This window comes from Rhinopithecus roxellana, chromosome 8 (genome assembly GCF_007565055.1).
Source record: "Rhinopithecus roxellana isolate Shanxi Qingling chromosome 8, ASM756505v1, whole genome shotgun sequence".
Lineage (NCBI taxonomy): Eukaryota > Metazoa > Chordata > Mammalia > Primates > Cercopithecidae > Rhinopithecus > Rhinopithecus roxellana.
The window spans coordinates 76,911,135-76,933,482 of record NC_044556.1 but is presented as its reverse complement, the minus strand read 5'-3'; the positions used below and the strand labels follow the sequence as shown (position 1 = coordinate 76,933,482).

Genomic DNA, 22,348 nt, shown 5'->3' with positions numbered 1-22,348 from the left:
CTGGCTTTTCATTTTGGGGTTGTTTGAGTCTCCCTGTGAGCTGAGCCAGGCAGTGGAGGAAATGAAGAGGCTCTCAAGGGAGGGGCAAGGGAAAGAGACAGGGCAGGGTGGGTGCAGCTGGCAGTGAGAGACTCTGCCTTTTCAACACGATGGCTCCTCCCGCTGCTGCTGCTGCTCCAGGAGACAGGTAAACATTCTGTGCAGGGTTGAGACTTCTCTTTCAGTTTCTTTCCTACTTGTCTGGAATTTGGGCTCACACAATATAAAGTGGGCATTCTGTAGCCTAAAGGGACTAGAAAGCAAGGCATCCCCCTCTTCCCTTGAGCTGTTTCCTAGGGTGCTATAGTCCCAAACCCCCAAATCAATTACATCATCTGACAACTGCTTGTGTGGACAGTGGGAAAGAATATTGTGCTTGGGGTATGTCTAAGGCTTATAAGAAAAGCCTTGAGCTGCAGGTTGAGTATCTTATGATAAGCAGTGTGGGAACCTGCAGCCAAATGTATATTGTTGGGTGAGTGTTCTCCATCTGTTCTAGATCGCTAACTAGATACTGAGTCTCTTGAGGATAAACCCATGCTCTAATCTAGACTTTTTGGTCCCCCAACACCCAGCACAGTGGATGGACATGGAGATTTGCCTACACTTCTACACCTGTGCTGTCCAAGATGTTGAGAACTTGAAGTGTACTCCAAGTGTAAAATATACCCTGATTCTGAAGACTCAGTAGGAAAAAAGAACAAAAAACGCTAATAATTTTTAAATGAGAACAAGTTCATATAATAGCATTTTGATATATTGGGTTAAATAAAATGTACTATTAAGATTACTGTTACATGCTTGTTTTTACTTCTTAAGTGCAGCTACTAAAACATTTTAAATTACACATGTGGCTTATGTTATGTTTCTATTGAACATCTCTGGTTTATATTGTGCTGGCCTCCCCCCTCCCATCCTTTCTTGCTCCCTTTAACCTCTAATCAGACTAGAGAGGTCCTTCTCGCTGGGCGTCTAAAGCCCTCAGAATCTTTTATTGGTCAGAGCAGGATCTCCTGGGTATTTTATATATGTCCAATCACTGATATACCTTAGCAAATGTGCTGATCATGTCATTTAAGCCTTCCCTATAATAGCACCCTTTGTTCTAAGGTAAAGAAATTCAGGCCAAGTGCAGTGGCTCATGCTTGTAATCCCAGCACTTTGGGAGGTTGAGGCAGGTAGATCACCTGAGGTCAGGAGTTCGAGACCAGCCTGGTCAACATGGTGAAACCCCCATCTCTACTAAAAATACAAAACTTAGCCAAGTGTGGGGGTGCGTGCCTATAGTCCCAGCTACTCAAGAGGCTGGAGAATCGCTGGAACCCGGGAGGTGGAGGTTGCAGTGAGCCAAATCAAGCCACTGCACTCCATCCTGGGTGACTGAGTGAGACTTCATCTCAAAAAAAGAAAGAAAGAGAGAAAGAAATTCAAGCAGCCGCAATTAGGAGAGGGATTGACTTTAATTGAGCATCTTTACAAATGTTATCTTCTTTAAATTTATTTTCATTTGGTTAGGTAGGCATTGTTTTCTCTGCTTTTTTCAGCTAAAGAGACTGAGACTCAAGAGCTCTGATAACCTGCCCCATCCCAAAGCATCCCCATAGTAAGAGATGCAGGGTCAGGGCTCGAACCCTGGTGCACCTGACTCAAAGAGCAAGTTTTCCCCCACCAGTAGCACGTGGCTTCATAGTTTGTATAACTTGAGATGAATCTACAGGGGTCTCCCCCCTCAACCTGCCTATGGAAGGGGCTCATTAAGGACACCCTGTATGATTTATTCTTTATCACGGATTTCTAGATTGTGCAAGAAACAAGTCCATCCAGGTCTTGGAGCACCTGAGTACATTCCAGTGCTGGCATCATCCCTAATTTACTAAGTGCCTTGGACAAGTAGCTTCTCGTCTCTATAAAACAAAGATAACCTTTACAGTTTGCGATCCTAAGCCTGTTAGGTGGGGAAAGTGGAAATTGAATTAGGCTGCCTTTGTCATTTTTTTGTTTGTTTTAGGAACAAGTTCTCACTGTTGCCCAGCCTGGAGTGCAGTGCTATTTATAGGCATGATCATAGCTCACTGCAGCCTCCAACTTCTGGGTTCAAGCAAGCTTTCTGCCTCATCCTCTCAAGTAGCTGGGACTACAGGTGTTCACCACCTCACTTGGCTGGCCTTGTAGCTTAATCCCTAATGGGTTACACCTGGAATTAGAGGAATTTTTTTTTTTTTTCTAAATAAGAATTGAAAAAAAAATCTGAGAGCCTATTATTTCTTCATGTCAAAATTTCTGTTGAATGTCTTGAACATTAAATTCCAGACAAATGAGTCCATGTCGTGTGGGTGGGCAGAAAACCTCAAGTTCATTTTTAAGGATTAGAGGGCTTTTGAAGGTTGCCTACTCAGCAGGCCGTTTCCAGAGCGGCTTCACGCTGGTGCATGTCTTGGAAGTTGTGATCTGGTATCATTGCTCTAATAGCTAGAAATCCTCATTATCTGTTTAGTGGATTGGAGAGGAGAGCCAGATCCTTTCATAAGTCTGCTTATTAATCCTCTCTGAAAAGCCATGTTATTAGAGCAGCATCAAAGCTGGGACGCCCTTAGGAGCTCCCTCGTTAAGACTCCGACAGCCTCTTCCTTTTTCAAAACTGGATGTAAAGCATGAATGGAGTCCAGCCTGAGGCTCTTCCCAGCTGTGCTGACTAGTCCAAAGGCAGTTAAGCTCCCATATACACCCCCGCCCCCAACCACCGCAACTCAGGCTTTACCCAAAATTCTTTATTCAATGCCTGCTGATTGCTGCTAAGAAGGCCTGTGAAGATTAATTTTCCAAATGAGTTGCCATTTCTTGTTCCAAATCCTTGGAGGGTAAATTTAACTGTCCCACAGTAGTCAGATCTTGCAAATGGATTTTGGGCTGACTAGTGATTTTTATCTGTTCAGCTAGGCTAAGCCATACATTAATTCACGTCAAGTCTTTGAGCCTTGATGTTTAAAAAAAAAAAAAAAATGGGTGAGGGAATACATCCTTTATCTACTTCCCTTTGAAATTTGGTTCTGGAGTTTGAAGGTGGCATTGGGGAAAAGGGACAGAAAGAATTGTTAGTTAGGCCTTGAGAACCTATTTCTTAGGCATGTCTATCTAGTACCAGTAAGGGCCTGCCTGTTGTTCCATGCATCCCCCTAACACTGTGTAGCTGTAAATAAAAGGAGGAAAAACATTTCACATAAACAATGGTCCGATTGAGTTACTTCTGGAAAACAGACAAACTCTCCCAAATCTTTCTTCTTTTTTGTGTGTGTGGCGGAGGGGGAGATGGAGTCTCACTCTGTTGCCCAGGCTGGAGTACAGTGGCGTGATCTTGGCTCACTGCAACCTCCGCCTCCCAGGTTCAAGCGATTCTTCTGCCTCAGCCTCCTGAGTAGCTGGGATTACAGGCTCCTGCCACCACAGCCAGCTAATTTTTGTATTTTTAGTAGAGGTGGGGTTTCACCACATTGGCCAGGCTGGTCTTGAACTCCTGACCTCAAGATCCACCTGCCTCGGCCTCCCAAAGTGCTGGGATTACAGGCGTGAGCCACCGCCCCCGACCTCTCCAAGATCTTTCAACATACCAACAATGGAGATTGTCAAGGCATATATGTTACCTTTAAATACAATTTTTTTCCTGTAAAAATCCATAAGAAACGACCAATGAAGGGTAACCTACCCTTGAGAAGCTTTAATGGGAAGAATAAGCTAAAGATGTTTTTCTGTAACTGCTAAAGCTTGTTATTTATTCCTTCCCCAATCCCCAAATCCATGACCTTTGAAAACAGGAGGCGTGTCTGAAAAAACAAGCAAAAATGACCTTAATCCTGACAAGGTTGTAAGTACATGTTATCAACCTAGGGAACAGTGTGGCACTTATAGAAACTGCTGAGGGAAATTTACATAAACTTATAATTAGGCTGAGAGCCTTTCAAAGCAGGGAGTACATAGTAGGCACTCAGTCAATGTGGAATAAACAGGAAGTGTTGAGGAGCCAACTCTTTGCTGACTTGCCATTCTTGCTGGGCCCTGTCGCCTGCTCCTGAAGTGGCTGCAAGGATTCTGCCTCCACTGAAGCACACACGTGCCCATTCTATGGGGGAAAGCCAAAGGGCCCTTCCTTTGGCTTTGCCCGTGTGGCTGCAGGGCTTGAAATCCTAAGGGATCTGGAGTGGCAGTGCAGTCCAGGGTGTGCTGGGTCTGCAGTGAAGATGAGGAAGGGGATGGAGAAGGAGGATGGAGAGACGATAGTTCCCGGGAGGGCGGACACTTTCACTGCCCCTAAAGGCACTGCAAGCCCTGGGTGGGAGGCTTCTGGGGCAAACGGCTAGATGGTGGACACCCCTCTTCCCTCTGGGTGGTCCAGGAAGTTTTTCCTGAAAGTGGCACAAAAAAAAAAAAAAAAAAAAACCAGGCTGGAATGTCTGTCGAGTGATGGAGTGATGGAAAGTAGGTCAGAGAAGGGAATGAGGGGCAAGAGGATCTGATTTCACTTGCTCTCTTTCCTTTACAACTCTCCCTTTTACTTTACAGTATACACATGTTTAACATCTACTCTGCACAAGGCTTTGATTTTCAAAATGAGCTACATATAAAGTGACTCCAACATGACTCAGGCGCTGAGTCTTGGGGACACAGATTAAGGGGACATTTACTGAGATGGGTTTTAAAATAGAATCCACTAGGATTCTAATTCTATTTTAAAACCCATCTCAGTAAAAGTAGAGATAGTCTAACCCTTGCTCATCACATATCAAAATAGATCCATTGCAGGAAAACAAAAAAACAAAAAAATAAAAAACAACAACCGGCTCATTGCAAAGCCTCTTCACTGACCTATATTAAAAGTAGCAGGCATTACTAGAAAGAGATCGGAGTGGCAAGATAAATTATGAGCTCTGTTAGGTGCAAGAAGAAGAGATGCTCTGTAAATAGGAGGAAGAAGAAGAAGAAGGAGGAGGAGGAGGAGGAGGAGGAGGAGGAGAATAAGAAGAAGGGAAGAAGGAGGAGGAGGTAGGAGGAGGGAAGAAGGAGGAGGAGGTAGGAGGAGGGAAGGAGGAGGAGGAGTGGGAGGAGGAGGAGGAGTGGGAGGAGGAGGAGGAGGAGTGGGAGGAGGAGGAGGAGTGGGAGGAGGAGGAGGAGGAGGAAGAGGAAGAGGAGAAAATCTCTAAGGGTTGTAAAAAAAAAGTTTAACTGTCAGGAGAATTTTTTTGCCCCCAGGTGCTGTGTTCACAGGCAACTTCCATTATTCCCACGCTGCCTTTGGCAATTCCTTTCACCTCTCAACACTTCTTTGAAAAAGTATCTTTACTTTTCAAAACTTGTTTTCTCAGTACCGGAGAGCTTAGCCTTTTCAACTCAGTCTTCCCCTTCTCCATCTCCTAATTCCCATTCTCTCCTTTCTTCCTGGACCACTTCCTCTCTTTGGTTTTCAGCCTCTGGGAGGCAGACACCCCCAGGCAAAGCCAGTTCTCTCTGCAGCCTGTTCATTTTAAATTTTTTTCTCTCTGCTCCTCTCATCCTTCTCTCTTTTAGCACAATATATAGTCCCTGTAGAAAAATTAGAAAACAGGTCAGGTGTGGTGGCTCACACCTATAACCCCAACACTTTGGGAGGTGGGAGGATTATTTGAGCCAAGGAGTTTGAGGCCAGCTTGGGCAACATAGGAAGCCCTCATCTCTATTTTTTTTTTTTTTCTGAGGCAGAGTCTCTCCCTGTCGCCCAGGCTGGAGTGCAATGGAGCGATCTGGGCTCACTGCAACCTCCGTCTCCTGGGTTCAAGCAATTCTCCTGCCTCAGCCTCCTGAGTAGCTGAGATTACAGGTATGCACCACCATACCCAGCTAATTTTTGTATTTTTAGTAGAGACGGGGTTTCACTGTGTTGGCCAGTCTGGTCTCAAACTCCTGACCTCGTGATCCGCCCGCCTAAGCCTCCCAAAGTGCTGGGATTACAGGCATGAGCCACTGCGCCCGGCTCTATTTTAATAATGAAATTAAAATTTTTTAAAAAGGGGAAATGCAGAGGTATAATAATAAAGAATATGAAAGTCACCAGAAATCTCAGCACCAAGAGATAATTACTACTCTCATTTTTGGTATTTACTTTTCCATGATATGGACATGGAAAGATGGCCATAATATATTAAGCGGGGAAAGAGTAAACAAGATACACTTGCAAGCACACATACACACAGCATGTTGATTTTGATGGAGTGTATTTGACATTCTGTTGGCTTATCTGCCTTTTCTTGACCCAACAATATGGTGTGAACATCTTTTCTTGTCGAGAAGTTTGTTTTCCCAGTTACTTTAATGGCTAAATTGTATTCCATCTCATGGATGTCCTACAATTTCCACAACCATCCACCACTACTGGGTATCAAGGTTGTTTCTCAATTGCTGCTGGTGTAAATGACACAGTAGTCCCCTACTTTACCCCTGGATCTTTGTACACATTCTCTTAATTGTGTCATTGGGATTAATTCCTCTAAGTGGAGTTGCTGAGTCTAAGGAGTATGGACATTTTCATTGCTTTTTTTTTTTTTTTTTTTGAAACGGAGTTTTGCTCTATTGCCCAGGCTGGAGTACAATGGCATGATCTTGGCTCACTGCAACCTCTGCCTCCTGGGTTCAAGCAATTTTCCTGCCTCAGCCTCCAGAGTCGCTGGGATTACAGGCACCCAACCACCACACCCGGCACATTTTTATATTTTTAGTAGAGACGAGGTTTCACCATGTTGGCCAGGCTGGTCTCAAACTCCTGTCCTTGGGTGATTCACCAGCCTTGGCCTCCCAAAGTGCTAGGATTACAGGCATGAGCCACAGGGGCTGGCCTTCGTTGCTTTTTGATACCCACCACCAAATTTCCCTTCAGAGAGATGATTACAAGTTGCCTTCTTGCTAGAAAGTGTCTGTCTGCAGAAGACTTCTCTGGGCTGAGCATTTTAATTATTTTTAAAAATTAGTTTCAAATTGTTTTAACTTAATTTATTTGGTTTTTAGAGTTGGAACTTCTTTAAAGACATAGATATCTTCGACCATCTTCACGTGTCTTTCTCCCAATAGGAGCATTATAGAACATCAGTTAGGTGCAGAGACTGGGCAGTGCACCTGTGTGCAAGGACAGGAGACACGCATCCTCCCTGAAGGAGTGACAGTCTAGGGAGGAAGGCAGACTGCAGCCAAGGTAACAGATAACAGCTCTGTGTGAGGAATGCTACGATTGCAGGCGCTGTGTGGGGGTCCCGCCTCCACCAAAGCCCTCCCGTGAGGGAGGGGGATGCAGGGGTGGGGTGGAGTGTGCACAGGCAAGAACAAGCCTGGGGCACTGAGAAACTGCAAGAAGCCCAGGCTGGCTGCAGCATAAGGTGTAAGAGAGCTTGGCTGGGAGGTGGCAGGACTCAGATCATGCCAGGCCTTTCATGCCTGAGTAGGCAACCATTGTCAGTCAGGTTCACGCACAGTAATCCCACGCACGAGGTAACATGCATGTGGAAGAGAACAGATGCTTCGCTGGCTGTCCTCTTGCCCCAGTCACTTTTTAACAAATCACTAAAAGGTCCTGGGTTACTATCGACCCCTACAGCACTTGTGTGGGATAAGGAAGGGATGTCCCTAACGAAACAAACACATTTGGTTCTATATGAATTACATACATAAAATTATTAAATCCAAGATAATAGAAAATTAGTGTTTTTAGTCACAATACCCAGGATTTGAAAGTCTCTGGGATGTAACAATTCGCCATAAGCTAGTTTTAGTCATAAAATAATTTTCATGGGGACAACATTTTCTGTGGCAATTTTACCTGCTTGTTCCAGTGTTTTTTTTTTTGAGACGGAGTCTCCATCTGTCGCCCAGGCTGGAGTCAGTGGTGCAATCTTGGCTCACTGCAACCTCCGTCTCTTGGGTTCAAGTGATTCTTCTGTCTCAGCCTCCTGAGTAGCTGGGATTACAGGCATGCACCACCATGCCCTACTAATTTTTGTATATTTAGTAGAGATGGGCTTTTACCATGTTGGCCAGGCTGGTCTTGAACTCCTGACCTCAGGTGATCCACACCCCCACTAGGCCTCCCAAAGTGCTGGAATTATAGGCATGAGCCACCATGCCCGGCTCAGTATCTTATTTTCTATAAAAATGGTCACTAGAATTGATAGTCTTTCTTGTGACATTCTGGATAAGTAGCTTTTTATAATTGTTTTAAAAGTATCTATATTTTCCACTCCTTGCTGATACCACCAAAGTTAATGTATCCTAAGAGCTACGACGGTTTTAGGAAAATGTGTCTGTCTGGAATATTATTACTGAAAATATATTGAGGCACTTCATGGGAGGCAATTAGATTTTATTAATCTACTTATTTATTTATTTTTTGAGGTGCATTTGTTGTCTTGCTCTGCCACCCAGGCTTGAACGCAGTGGCACGATCATGGCTCACTGCAGTCTCAACCTCCTGGGCTCAAGCAATCCTCTGCTCTCAGCCTCCCAAGTAGCTGGGACTACAGGCATGTACCAACATGCTGGCTAATTTTTGTATAGAAACAGAGTTTCACCATGTTACCTAAGTTAGTTTTGAACTCCTACGCTCAAGCAATCCTCCTGCCTCTCAAAGTGTTGTGATTACAGGTGTGAGCCACTACACCCAGCCATGTCAACTAGATTTTAGAAAGCGACTTCAGGATTTTAGTTCCTCTTTCACCAATGCTTCATCAGTATCACTCTTCCTCCTATGTTTCTCAATTTCAATTGTATATTTTTAATGGTTGCGGAAGCTCATATTTATCATAATTTTTCAATTTATGCATGTCATCTAGAATACTGAAAAGACCTTGAGATATTCTTTATCATAAACTTCTCTTTTAAGGAGATATTATTGCTTCCAATATAGAAAAAAATTAATTTTGCTATTGACCTTCAGAATGTAGAGGATTACAGATGTGAGCCACCTCACCCGGGCAGGACTTTTTAACATTGTATTCACTATTGGCTTTAAAGAATAGGCAACCTGGCAGGGCGTGGTGGCTCACGCCTGTAATCCTAGCACTTTGGGAGGCTGAGGTGGGTGGATTATCTGAGGTCAGGAGTTCGAGACCAGCCTGCCCAACATGGTGAATCCCCCATCTCTACTAAAAATACAGAAGATTAGCGGGGTGCAGTGGCGCGTGCCTGTAATCCCAGCTACTTGGGAGACTGAGGCAGGAGAATCACTTGAACCTGGGAGGCGGAGGTTGCAGTGAGCCGAGATCAGGCCACTACACTCCAGCCTGGGCAACAGAGCAAGACTTCATCTCAAAAAAAAAAAAAAAAAAAAAAGAATAGGCAGCCTTAGAATCTTTTGGGGACTTATGCTGAAATCCATTAAGTTTATCATCAATTTTTTTCATCTTTGTTGTATCCCTGCTCCCTCAAATCATTATAGCCTATGTTCAGTGTTTTTGTTGGTGATGGTCGACCAAAAACCTAAATAATCCATCTCCAGCAGTATCATTTACTGTAGGAAAAAAATTAATGTTTACCTATAGATATATTCGAATATTGAAAATTTACAAATCTAAAAATAATTGTCAACTGTTCCACATGGCTTACATCAGGAAATGTACCTCAAGTTATTTAACTGTGTGATATTTAGCATTTCTTACAAGATTCACAATGATTTCAGTCAACAAATCTGCTATATTTTAATTATTTGGTTTTGCTTTTCATCTGCTAAATAATGTGTAAATGTTATTTGGTGTTTATACAAATATATTGTATATAATATTTGTACAATAATATACAAGTATATCTTTATATAAACAAATATATATTGTATATATACAAATATATTGCATATTTGAAATATATATTTGTATACTGCTCTAAGTTCTACTAAGCTTCTATGCTTTTTGTAAATGAAGAAAATTCCTGTTATTATGCTGCTTATACATTTTTGTAGATGATCCTCTAAATACTAGATATTGTCTTGCCAAAACAGAATTGAGTTTATTATGTATTCAATGTAATATTTTCCTCATCATATAAATCTGTTTTGTGGCACAAATAATTATATATTTCTAATCAGCTTTGAAATTTGAATACTTAGCATTCCTATTGATGTTTATTTCAGATTCTTCACGTTTACTAAAAAAATGTGCTAAGTGCTGTAGAATCTTTGCCATTTTCCAGATGATTTTTTGTTCTCAAAGAGGTGGCAAAATACAGAGTCCTTTGAAGTACAGTAAAATAATCAGAATCTAGTCATTATCATTTCTCCTCACCATTTGGAAACAAGTTGTGTCCATTATATTTCCAAAAACTTCCAACCTGTATTATCTTTTGTAAAGATAACAAATTTCTTACTTGAGTTGAATAATTTTCAGCAAGAGTACATGTTTGTTTCCTCTTCAAACTACTTGGCCATGTGTTTGAATTCTTTGCGTTTTTAAAGTTACTTTGTTTTTAGATTCATCGATTATGGTTGACAATGGAACTAAAAGATAAATTCACATCTCACATTTCTGTGACACTTTCACTGAAACAAACAGCCCTAAACTCTCTATTTTCTTTTGGTATTCCACCCTTTTCTCCCTAAATTTATTCAATAATCCAAATAGTTTTACTTTACTTTTTATCTAGACAGCTTTTCATCTTCTGGTTTTAGTTTGATTTTTTTTTCTTATCAGTATCCTGGGAGAAATAATATTATATTAGCTTATTAAATGTTAAAGAAATATTATTAAGGCCAGGCACGGTGACTCACGCCTGTAATCCCGGCATTTTGGGAGACCGAGGCAGGTGGATCACGAGGTCAGGAGTTCAAGACCATCCTGACCAACATGGTGAAACCCCGTCTCTACTAAAAATACAAAAATTAGCTGGGCATGGTGGCGCATGCCTGTAATCCCAGCTACTCAGGAGGCTGAGGCAGGAGAATTGCTTGAACCCGGGAGGTGGAGGCTGCAGTGAGCTGGGACCATGCCACTGTACTCCAGCCTGGGCATCAGAGTGAGAGACTATCTCAAAAAAAAAAAAAAAAGTATATATATATATATATATAATTAAAACATAATAGAGTAGTTTATCCTAGAACTTAAAACTTTAAAATATATACATAATAAGCCATGAAACTTTACCAGCAGTTAAGTTTTCTCCTGAAGAAATTTTCTTTAACAACCCATAAACAATAGCTATGATACAATTAGCAATTCATGATATAATAGTCTCTAATTTATGAATATAAAATAATTATTTTATGAATATATAATGGCCTTGATCATTAATTACCACAAAAGTGAGTTGTGTAATAATAAAAATCTGTAGATCTAAATTAGGAATTCAGAGCTACCATTCAGGCAAACAACATGAACTGTAATGCAAAACTTCAAATTTAGCCAATGCACAAATACTAACACAGGATTTTTTTAAAAATTAGATAAAAATCAAAACAAGAGTTGGAAAACAACTCCTTGTTTGGAAGCACTAGTTATTGTGGCACTCGTTACTAAAGCCAGTAAGGTCTTTGTCAAACACTCTCTGTTTCAGCTTATGAAGTAAATGTCAATCCTGTTAGAAAGCCTATTTCCATCTGAAAGAAAGTTGTCATAAAAAAGGATTTTTGTTAGAGAAGACATTTTATTGTTATTTGCCAGAAAATTATTGTAATAAGAATATGTCATCTACCTTTAGAGTTAGCAGTTAAATAAAAAAGTGAAAAAAATTCAACATAATGATGTCTGTGATGTGGATAATTTCTTTCTTTCTTTTCTTTTCTCTCTCTCTTACTTTCTTTCGAGTTTCACTCTTGTTGCCCAGGCTGGAGTCCAATGGTGTGGTCTTGACTCACTGCAACCTTCACCTCCTGGGTTCAAGCGATTCTCCTGCCTCAGCCTCCCGAGTAGCTGGGATTACAGGCACGCACCACCATGCCTAGCTAATTTTTTATATTTTTAGTAGAGACAGGGTTTCTCCATGTTGGTCAGGCTGGTCTTGAATTCCCAACCTCAGGTGATCTGCCCGCCTCTGGCCTCCCAAAGTGCTGGAATTACAGGTTGGATAGTTTCTTTAGATGTCATGCCCTTGAGCAATAAACAACCTGAAAAACTGTCCTTAGCTCCAAAATTTACATAGTCATTACAGCTAATAAAGATAATATAGAAACAATCTATGTAGTAAATGGAGGCATAGTTTAAGGGATTGTGAGACCGTTGTTGTTTGCTAACTGTGACCTTGAGCAATTTACTTATCACTCAGTTACCTCAGCTACAAATGGGGTTATGTATGCTTCATCCTTCAAACTGCTGACCGGAGGTCACACGAGATATCCCCAGCTCTGAGTAGTCAACGAAATCATAAGATGTGCATAAGGTTTCCATTTTGCACTTGTTAAAAATGTGCTTGCGGCCAGGCACAGTGGCTCATGCCTGTAATCCCAGTGCTTTGAGAGGCCTAGGCTGGTGGATCACCTGAGGTCAGGAATTTGAGACAAGCCTGGTGAAACATGGTGAAACTCCATCTCAACTAAAAATACAAAAATTAGTTGGACATTGTGGTGGGTGCCTGTAATCCCAGCTACTCGAGAGGCTGAGGCAGGAGAATCGCTTGAACCTGAGAGGCGGAGGTTGCAGTGAGCCGAGATCACGCCACTGCACTCCAGCCTGGGCAACAGAGTGAGACTCTTGTCTAAATAAATGAATAAGTAAGTAAAATGTACTTGCTTAAATTTTTTTTTATTTTGTTTTTAAATTGAATGAAGGATATGCGCAGAGCCAGTAAAGGATGGTAATATGGGATCAGTTCCTGTTAAGTCACCGGTGGACAGTTCTGGCTTCACGTGTTCACCGGTGCTCTTTTGTAGGAGCCCAAGATGCTGACAGTTTAATTTTCTTAGGATGCCAAATGTTAAGGCACTTGTTTGATGTTTGCAAATAAGCTGCTGTGCAAAATGAAAACCTGATGGTGATCTTAAAAGCAACCCCAACCAATGAATGTCTCTGTAACAAACCTCAAGAGGACACAGGGTTTCTATTTTGAGAAATGAAATTCTGCAAAAACAACCAAAAAAAACATTTAAAGTCCTAGAAATGGTGAGAGTATTGACTTCAGAGGAAGCCAGGAGGAAGTTTGCTCAAACATCCCCCTCCCGTCTGCTCCTGATGGCTCCATTTGATTAAGGCAGCACATTTGTGGCCAGCCTGAAAATGAGCAAAGGGTGTGTGTCCAAGTTCTCATTCATTCACTGAGCATTTATTGAGGCCTGCTGTGTTCCAGGCACTGGCCTAGAAGCCAGGGAGATGAGTGAAATCAGACATGATTTCAGTCCACTGGGCTCTTGAAGTCTAGTTCATGAACTGTCTTTCTTGTCCTCTGTCTTCCTAGGTTCTGTTCCTCCCTCCTTCTGCATCCTAAGTGACAGCCTTCCTTTCACCCTTAGGTGTGCAATTCTCCATCTCTTAGCAATGATTTCAGATGTTCATTGAAGGGAAAATGGCTGCATGTTCCAGCTGCTATGCCTTCACTCCAAGCACCCTCCCATCTGGTATAACCACAACCTCAGCACTGCCTATAGGAATCCTTCCTACGCATCCCTGACCACAACAAATGCCACCTCCTCCATGTAGTCTTCCCTTGTCACTCAAGTTGGAAACAACCTGCTCCTCCTTTCTCATCCAATAGCCCTGTCTTCGTACATCTTTTTAGCTTTGATGATACTACCTAACTTTTGTTACAGCTGCTATGGTTGCCACGGATATTTTCCTCGCTAAATAGGGATGGGGTTGAGCGTGGGGCAACACTCCCTAAATCCAGGGCCCATGTCTCATTCTTCTCTATCCTTGCAACCTGTCTCACACTGCTAAGGACATACCACATGCTAAAGAAAAGTTTGACTGAATTGGATTTTTTTTTCTTTGATTTTAGCTGCCCAGAATTAGACTGATCAATCCCCGTAGTGGCATTCTTACATCATGGGTCCACGAACTGTTCTTATGTTCTATTTATTTCATATTTTTGAGTCTTCCTTGTTCTCCATTTCCCATCCACTCCACCCATCCCACCCCACTCCTGTTATAGACACACTCTCTTGTTTTATTAAAGTGTGACCTTCGAATCTATCTTCCATAATGTTATTTGCACACTTGTGTAAGCTTGAGTTATACTTGTCATTGTTGGGATTGAATTTGCCTTCGGCTAAGGGAATGAAACACCTCCACTGGAATTTCAGGCACCAGCACCTACAAGGAAGTGTTTTGACTCTTGGAATCAGGGCAGGAGGTAGTCAGCAGCTTAGTCCAGGGGTGGCGGACTTATCCTGCTTCCGCTTCTGCTTCTTCTCCAGGCTCCCCCAACCTCAGAGCCTCCTTGTCACCTCAAGCCCGGACTCTGCCCCTCTAGTAGAGCCTTTCTACACAGCCGCTGCACTGCCAGCCAGGAGGCTCCAGGGGGAATTCTTGTGTCCAAGCGATTGCTGTCCTCTTGACACATCGCTATTTGAGAACACCCATTTCTGTACCTCCTGAATCTTTTGGCTTGCACCCCTGGATGTAGCATAGCACACTCTTGGCAAATAAGGCAAAATGCTCCTCTCTTGCCCTATGATGAAGAAATGCCATGGGTCCTTAGATCAGCAGTTCTCAAACTCTTTGGCCTCCAGACCATGTACACTCTCAAAAATTACTAAGGAACCCAAAACGCTGTTGTTTATGTAGTTTATGTCTATTTATATTGACCATATCAGAAATTAAAACTAAGAAAACTTAAAAATATTTATCTAATCCCCTTAGAAAATAGTACTAAAGCCATTACATCTTAAACATAACAATTTTTATGAAATATAACTGTATTTCCCAGAGCACGAAGAATTTAGTGAAAAGAGCAGCACTGTTTTATGTGTGTGCAAATCTCATTATTCATACCTAGCTCAATAAAAGACAGCTGAGTTCTCAGGTCTGCCTTTGCACTCAGTCTCGTGCCATACCACATGTCACATAGACTTTGGGAAATTCCACTGTATGCTTGAGAGAAACTGAGAGTGAAAAAAGGCAACTGGTATCTTAGTATTATTAAGAGAGTGGTTTTGACCTCATGAACCCTCTGAAAAGATCTCTGGAACCCCCAGGGGGTCCCTGGACTACACTTTGAAAACTGCTGCCTAGATCATTGGTTTCTTGATGACAAGTCCATTTTCTATTCATCCTTACAGACTGGGTTATTTATTTATTTTAACTTAAAGACCAATGTAATAGGACAGACTGGGTTTTAAACCAACTATGTAGTTGGCACTCAGTAAACCTTGCTTGAATTGTTTGAAAATGTCTGTGTCATGAGGGTTTATCGCTCCATCATCAGCATCCAGGGACGTGCTATACTCACTCTAGTGATGCTGCTGTTGCTGAAGGCGTTTGGATTCTCCTTGGAGACTGGCCTTTAGAGAAATCGGTAGTTCTGTTGAATATCCTCAGTGATGCCATATCTTTGTTCTCTGAGGAGCACTTTGATTTTTGGGAACAGCCAGAGTGATGAAATCTGGTTTCTAATATGAGTAGTCAAATTGGGTAACACCATATTTTGGATTTGTAAAAGGGAATACTGTCTTCCTAAAACTGGGATGGCAGATCTACTTTAATGGCCATTTCTCTAATTTTATACACATATTTACACCTATGCAAATGATATTTGTCGCAGTTTAATAATTACATCATCATTTCAAGAGTAAAAAGTGAAAACAAAGTAGTAAATCTAAATTTACTACTAGGTGACCAGTTAGATAAACTGTGAGCAACCATAGAACAGAACACTCTGAAGCGGAAGAAAGGAATGAGAAAAATTCTGTATGTATTAATAATAAATAAACTCCTAGATATATTTAGTGAAAAAGCAAAAGGCAAAACAAAGTATGTAGTATACTATCATTTGTAAAGAAGACGCCTGTATGGTGAGTGTGTGTCTGTGTCTATGTGTTTGCTCATGTATGTATAAGGTGCACAATAAACTGGGCATGTGGTTTCCTCCAGGGAGGAGAGCTAGATGGCTGGGGTCAAGAGCAGGTGAGCAGCTTTTCCAGGACTGTCCTTTTGTACCTTTTGAATTCTAAAACCATCTGAATGTGACCTAATGAAACATAAACTTTAAAAGTCCCAAACTGAAAAGATGATGATGTCCTCCCCTTACAAAATTAAAAATAACAACAATTTTAACACTTAGAAAACCTATTCTCTAAAAGAATTCTGTGTATTTCCTGGCCAATAACACAATTGTTAGAAGAAATGTACAATGCACCAGGTGACATGTGGAAGGGGACAGGCACTTGTGAAAATATTCACCTTTTTCTTAATCACGTCTTGTTCCTCTTCTCATCCTTGCTTCATTTCACAAATAGGGGAACTGAGTCCAAATAGGTGAAGTGACTCATCAGTGCCGCCTAGGCTCTTGGTTCCAATGCTTGCCTTGTTAGAGAGGGGATTTCCAGACTGCTCCTGCAGCTCTCTCCGCTAGGATGTGGTAGGAGTAGGGGGAGGAGGGGGTGGCAGATCCTCTTTCATTTGGCCTTAAGCGTACCTCCCTCTTCGCCTCTCACCCTGAGCAGGGCTGGCGCCTGAGGCCAGTGAACACCTGTGGTGGTGGCTGTGGGACAGCATCTTCCCCTGCTCTTTCTCTTCCTTCTTCCCCTTGGCCACCCACACCCAGGCAGGTGTCCTCGCCAACCCCAGGACACTGCTCTTGGTGTTTCATAGGCACGTGTCCTCTTTTTCTGAAATTAACATTACCCAGTTCACTATCATCTACTTTACCAGAGTACTTTGGGCTCTTTCAAATCAATTTCTGCTTCAAAGGATAAAGAGTTGTCATCAGCTAAGAGGTTCAAAAGTCTGTGGTGTAGGCTCTCCAAAATTCTGGCACAGGTCAGGTGACCCTGGCTTTTATAAAGGAGTCTTTGGCATTCATTCATTCATTCATTCATTGAAGAAATATGCATTGGACCTATTCATTGCATGAGGCACTTTCTAGGCACTGGGGATGAAATGTTGGCCAAAACAGATAAGGTCTCTGTTCTTATGAAGCTCACATTCACATGATGAGAGGCTGACAGTAATCAAGCAAACAAATAAATGATCAAGGTAACTTCAGATACTAATAGATGAGAGGACGATGTGACAGATAGGGGCTGGGGAGCCACCTTTGGACTTGTGCTGAATTCTATCTGAAGATGCCTTCACTAAGAGAGAGGGGCTGTCTCCATGGCTTTTGAGGCCCTCCCCTCCAGTGGTGAGATTTTAACAATCTCCCCATCTGACAGGTTCTCATGCAGGAATGAAAGACATGGAGGGGAAGAGGGGGGCCAGCTCCCTGAGTCCTGTGTCCACCAGCTGCTGCTAAATACCTCTCAGAAACTCTGCTTCTAGCTAAGGGGACCTACTTCTCTTGGGAATCTCAATACGTGGAACAAGAACCTCGTGGATGGACCCTTTGGCAAAATGAATTGGACCAACCACAGGTTCCAGGACTGGAGAGCCAGCAATGCCTCCCTAGACAATTACTCTGCTCAGGTAAGACCAACTGAAAACCAGATCAATACAAATGGTTGCTATTCCTGTTTTTTGTTTGTTTGTTTGTTTGTTTTTGTGACAGGGTCTTGCTCTGTCATCCAGGTTGGAGTACAATGGTGTGATCATGGCTCACTACAGCCTTGACTTCCCTAGCTTAAGTGATTCTTCTATCTCAGCCTCTCAAGAAGCTGGGACTACAGGCATGCAGCAGCACACCCAGCTAATTTTTGGAATTTTTTTTTTTTTTTTTTTTTTTTTTTTTTTTTTAAGTAGAGGCAAGGTCTAGTCTAATATTGCCCAGGCTGGTCTCAAACTCCTGAGCTCAGGCGGTCCTCCTGCCTCGACTTCCCAAAGTGCTGGGATTATAAGCGTGAGCCACTGCGCCTGGCTTGTTGTTACTGTTAAATAATAGTCTGATCACTGAGTTCTTAAACAACTCCATGAGGTAGGTATTCATATTCTGTCCATTTCACAGATGAGGCTCAGAAAGGTTAAGTGTTTGTCCTAAGATCACTGTTAGGAAGTGTCTGAGACCTAGGTCACTGAACTTTAAATCTCAGGCACTTTCAATGACATCCTCCTTTGTTCTTCTCGCCCCTACCCACCTCCTCTGCCTGCCCAGGATAGGTACTTGCCTTTCTAGCCCTGCATAGACACCCTCATGCTGTCTCCCCCTTGCTGTAAACAGGTGTGCTCCACTCCCACCAGCCTCCCCCAGCTGGTGACCCAAGTTCCCCTCTCATTGCTCAGGGCTTATGTGTGTCATCTGCCCCACCCCACTCCCCCATACATCATGCCCTGTGACTTGGTGCCTCATCTTGTGTGATTCATGGCTCGTGCCCTGGGCACTGGGAAGGTCTGGTTTCCAAGACCCCTTCCTACCCTCCAGGAGCTGTCAAAGGGAAACTTGGTGAGGTCAGCTATGTCACTCAGAAGGGAGACAGGGAAAAAGGCAGAAAGGAAGGGAGCTGTTAGGATACCCAACAGTATCCCATCTGGCCTTGGTGCCCCCAAAGACTGTAAAACTTGGTATTTGTGTTCCCAGATGCAATTTATCCAAGGTGGCTAATAAATTGCCCTAGTGATCCAATGAGTTCCCCCACCCCACCTTGGCTACAGTCTCTGCATTGCGCAGCCAGCTCCCCAAGACATGTGGTCTGAGAGGTGCTATCTGCTATTATTGTAACCAAGTGAGTTATAGAGAAACGCCACACTCTGAGATGAATTCAGGAGTCCTTTATTAGTTGGCGACCGAGAGATGGCTAGTGCTTAAAATTTTCTTGGCTCTGAAGAAGGGGCTAGACTTTCTTTTATACTTTGGTTTAGAAAGGGGAGGCTAGTTAAAACAATCTTACAGAAGTAAGCAAAAAGTTAAAAGGATAAATGGTTACAGGAAAGCAAACAGTTCCAGGTGCAGGTGCAGGGGTTTTAAATCTATCACAAGGTGATAGATGCTGGGCTTTGGTTGCTATCAACCGGACACAAACGCAGGGGCTCCGGGTGCTATTAACTGGGTGAATTCCTGGGAACTGCGGATATAGCTTGCCACAGTATCTTATCAGTTAATTGCATTTTGGATGTGCTGGGAGTCAGCTTGCACAAGTTAAGTCCTTGAGGAAGGAGGTTGGGTAAGGGGCTGCAAGTGAAGGAGCCAAGATGGAGTCTGTCTGGCTATCTTAGCTAAGGAAGAGTCAATTCAGGTTAAAACAAGGTAGGGTATCACACTATAAGGGCTGAATCAGGCAACTTTACTTTATGGGGAATAAACAGGAAGGAGCCTGGATGCAGGTAAAGAGAGCTTTGGGTTTGGAGTCAAAATGCGGACTCCAGTCCTGGCTACAGTACTTGCCTCAGGCAAGTGCCTTCCCCTGAGATTCCTCACCTATACAATGGGAGAGTTTAAGATTCCTTCTAGCTCTGAGAATCTACAGATGGAATGTGGCTGGAGTGGGAATGGGCTTTGTGTCTCCATCCCTAGAGGCAGGAGAAATTCTTTCCCTGTGTGAATAATTCTCCCCTTCCCCACCAGAGCATGGGCACTCTCTCACGCCTGCCACCTTTTCCTAGTGGTAGCTCTACTGGCCTTGCCTATGTCCTGATCCTGTCAACCCTTTCACGTGCCCCTCCCAAAATGCTGGGATTACAGGCGTGAACCACTGCCCCTCTCCCAGGTACCTAGCACTGCACCATCCTGGCTATCTCTTTTTCTGGACCTCCTATCGTATCTGCTAACCCTTGGTAAGAACGGTAGAGCTCTGGAGTGAACCAATCACATGGAGGCAGCAGAATGTACTGTGTATGAACACACGATTTAAAGTCAGAGAGATGGAGGTTTATGTCCGAACTCTGCCACTTATCAGCCCTATAACTCTGAGCAAGTGTGATCCCCGAGAGCTGTTTTTCTTTACTATATAATAGGAATAATGATTGTTCCTATCTCAAGTCTATTTATGAAGATTAAACAAGATAATGAATGTGCCCAGTATATATTAAGTTCACAATAAACAGTAGCTAATATTACCATTTAGGATTCTGTAGAGCTCGTTTGCATAGGTGTGCAAGAATTACCTTCATATCTCCTTCATATTACTTTCCTCTCCTTTCCCTTACGCAGAGAACATCACCACCCTGAAGCCAGAGACTAACCCTGAAGGACTCAGCAGGTGGGTGAGAGAAGGGCTGGACCCATGAAGGAGGAAGGTGGGCTCCTGGGGAAGGGACCTGTGGGGATTGGTGTGAGTGGGGCCACGGCTATGGAGGCTAGAGCTGAAGAGAGGGGCTAAAATGGAGGCAGGAGATGGTTGGCCACTAAGGAGGTGGAAGCCTGGAAGTGGGAGAGCTCCTACAGGGGTGAGGAGACCCCAGGGCACTTTTGTGGAGGGTCACCAAAGCCAGCCAGAGCAGCTGGATGGTCCTGTCTCTTCGTTGCTTCCTTCAGCCTAAGCACAGCAGCCACAGGCCTTTCTGGCTCCATTGCTGCGGTGGCCCTCATCTTGCTCCTGGTGGGTCTCTTGTCCATGACCCTGAAGAAATGGAGGCATGAGAGTGAGTTGAACAAGTTGACCCTGGAACTGGGAATGAAGAGAAGAGAAACTGGGGGCAGAGACTGGGGTGTCTTTCCTATGGGCAGCCTTGTCGGAGTAGGGGGCAGGTAGTGGGAGGGTAATATGAAGGAGATACGAAGATAAGACCTCTTCTGTAGAGTTGTTGGGGACTCTGTGCACAGCAATAAGACTTACTCATCACACAAGTTCTTCACACTGAAAGCGATATACAGTATAAGCCGTCTGCATATATGATTATGGTCTATATGCCTCAGCTAAAAAAAATATTGATGCCAAATAATCTCTTCTAAATAATAAACAAAATTATAAATTATAAAGTTTACTCATTTCCCCTGTGTCTTCCTGGGAATTTAACTTAGTCTCAGAGGCCCAATAGGCTGAGTGAGGTGGATTTTGCATTTTGAAGTTAAGCCCTAAATCCAGCAAACAACCAAGTAAAGATGGTTATTAACCCAACACAGACTGACTCTGAGTTTATCAATTTTTCCAGCACTATTTAAGAAACAACTGAGGCATCAGACCAACTTTCCCCACAAGTCCTCGGTAAGGAGCTAGTCCAGTCACACGTAGTGGGGGCTCCTGGCCTCCTTGCTGCTTCCTACCTAGACCCCACACAGAGGGTGGTGGGAGGAGGCAGGGGGCAGATCTGGACAAAATGTTTCTGAAAACAGATCTAGGGCTTGTGCAGCAAGAACTCAGCATTCTACTTGCTGTCCTGTAGGGACAGCCTAGTGCCTGATTTTGTCTTTGGGAGTCCCTGGGGCCCAGCGGTCTGCCTCTAACCAGGGTTCTGTCTCTAAAGGATCTTTCCTGCCATGCTGATGCCATATATTCTAACGTAATCAACCTGGCCCCCCAGAAGGAGGACGCCTTTGCTGTCTATGCCAACATGCCCCCTTTTCATCACCCCAGGAGGACATCGCCAGACCAAGTGGAATATGCCTCCATTGTATTCCACTGATGGGAAGCCAACGAGATGCTCAGAGTGGGGGTCAGACCTGGCCCCAGCTGGATCTTGGCATACCCTTTGCTTTAGATTTATGTGTGTGTTAAAAAAAAATACATAGGCCGGGAGCAGTGGCTCACACCTGTATCCCAGCACTTTGGGAGGCTGAGGCAGGCAGATCACGAGGTCAAGATATCAAGACCATCCTGGCCAACATGGTGAAACCCTGTCTCTACTAAAGACACAAAAATTCACCAGGCATGGTGGCACACACCTGTAATCCCAGCTACTTGGGAGGCTGAGGCAGGAGAATCACTTGAACCCAGGGGGCGGAAGTTGCAGTGAGCCAAGATCACACCGCTGCACTCCAGCCTGGCAACAGAGTGAGACTCCATCTCTAAAACCAACCAACCAACCAAACAAACAAAAAAACATAAAAACATATTCTGATGGAGGTGGATGGTCGGACATTTCTTCTAATTTATTAAAATCAAAGTACAGTTCTAATAGAAAGGAGTGACATACAAGAGACACCGGACATGCTCGTCCAGACCACCCCCAGCCCCAGACGCAGGGGGTGAGACAGACTGGCCAATAAGGGAACCCTCTGAGCTCCTGCCCCTGCTGGGGCCAAAGGGCCGAGGAGGGGGATTCAGACCATTTCAGGCCCAGCTGCTTTTGTCTCTCCAGTCCTGCCCTGTCAGGAGTTAACACCCCGTGGGAGTCAACTTAGGAGTCATGCTCATGTCTGT

At 43.5% G+C, this 22,348-nt stretch overlaps 1 long non-coding RNA gene across 1 annotated transcript; it reads left to right on the top strand.

The window, feature by feature from the left end:
- The first annotated feature begins 125 nt into the window (after positions 1 to 125).
- LOC115899282 lies at positions 126 to 21,005 on the top strand. The gene is made up of 4 exons (XR_004059028.1): positions 126 to 187; positions 17,336 to 17,585; positions 20,200 to 20,248; positions 20,524 to 21,005. It is a non-coding gene; the product is annotated as an uncharacterized LOC115899282 (long non-coding RNA).
- Positions 21,006 to 22,348: the final 1,343 nt, after the last annotated feature.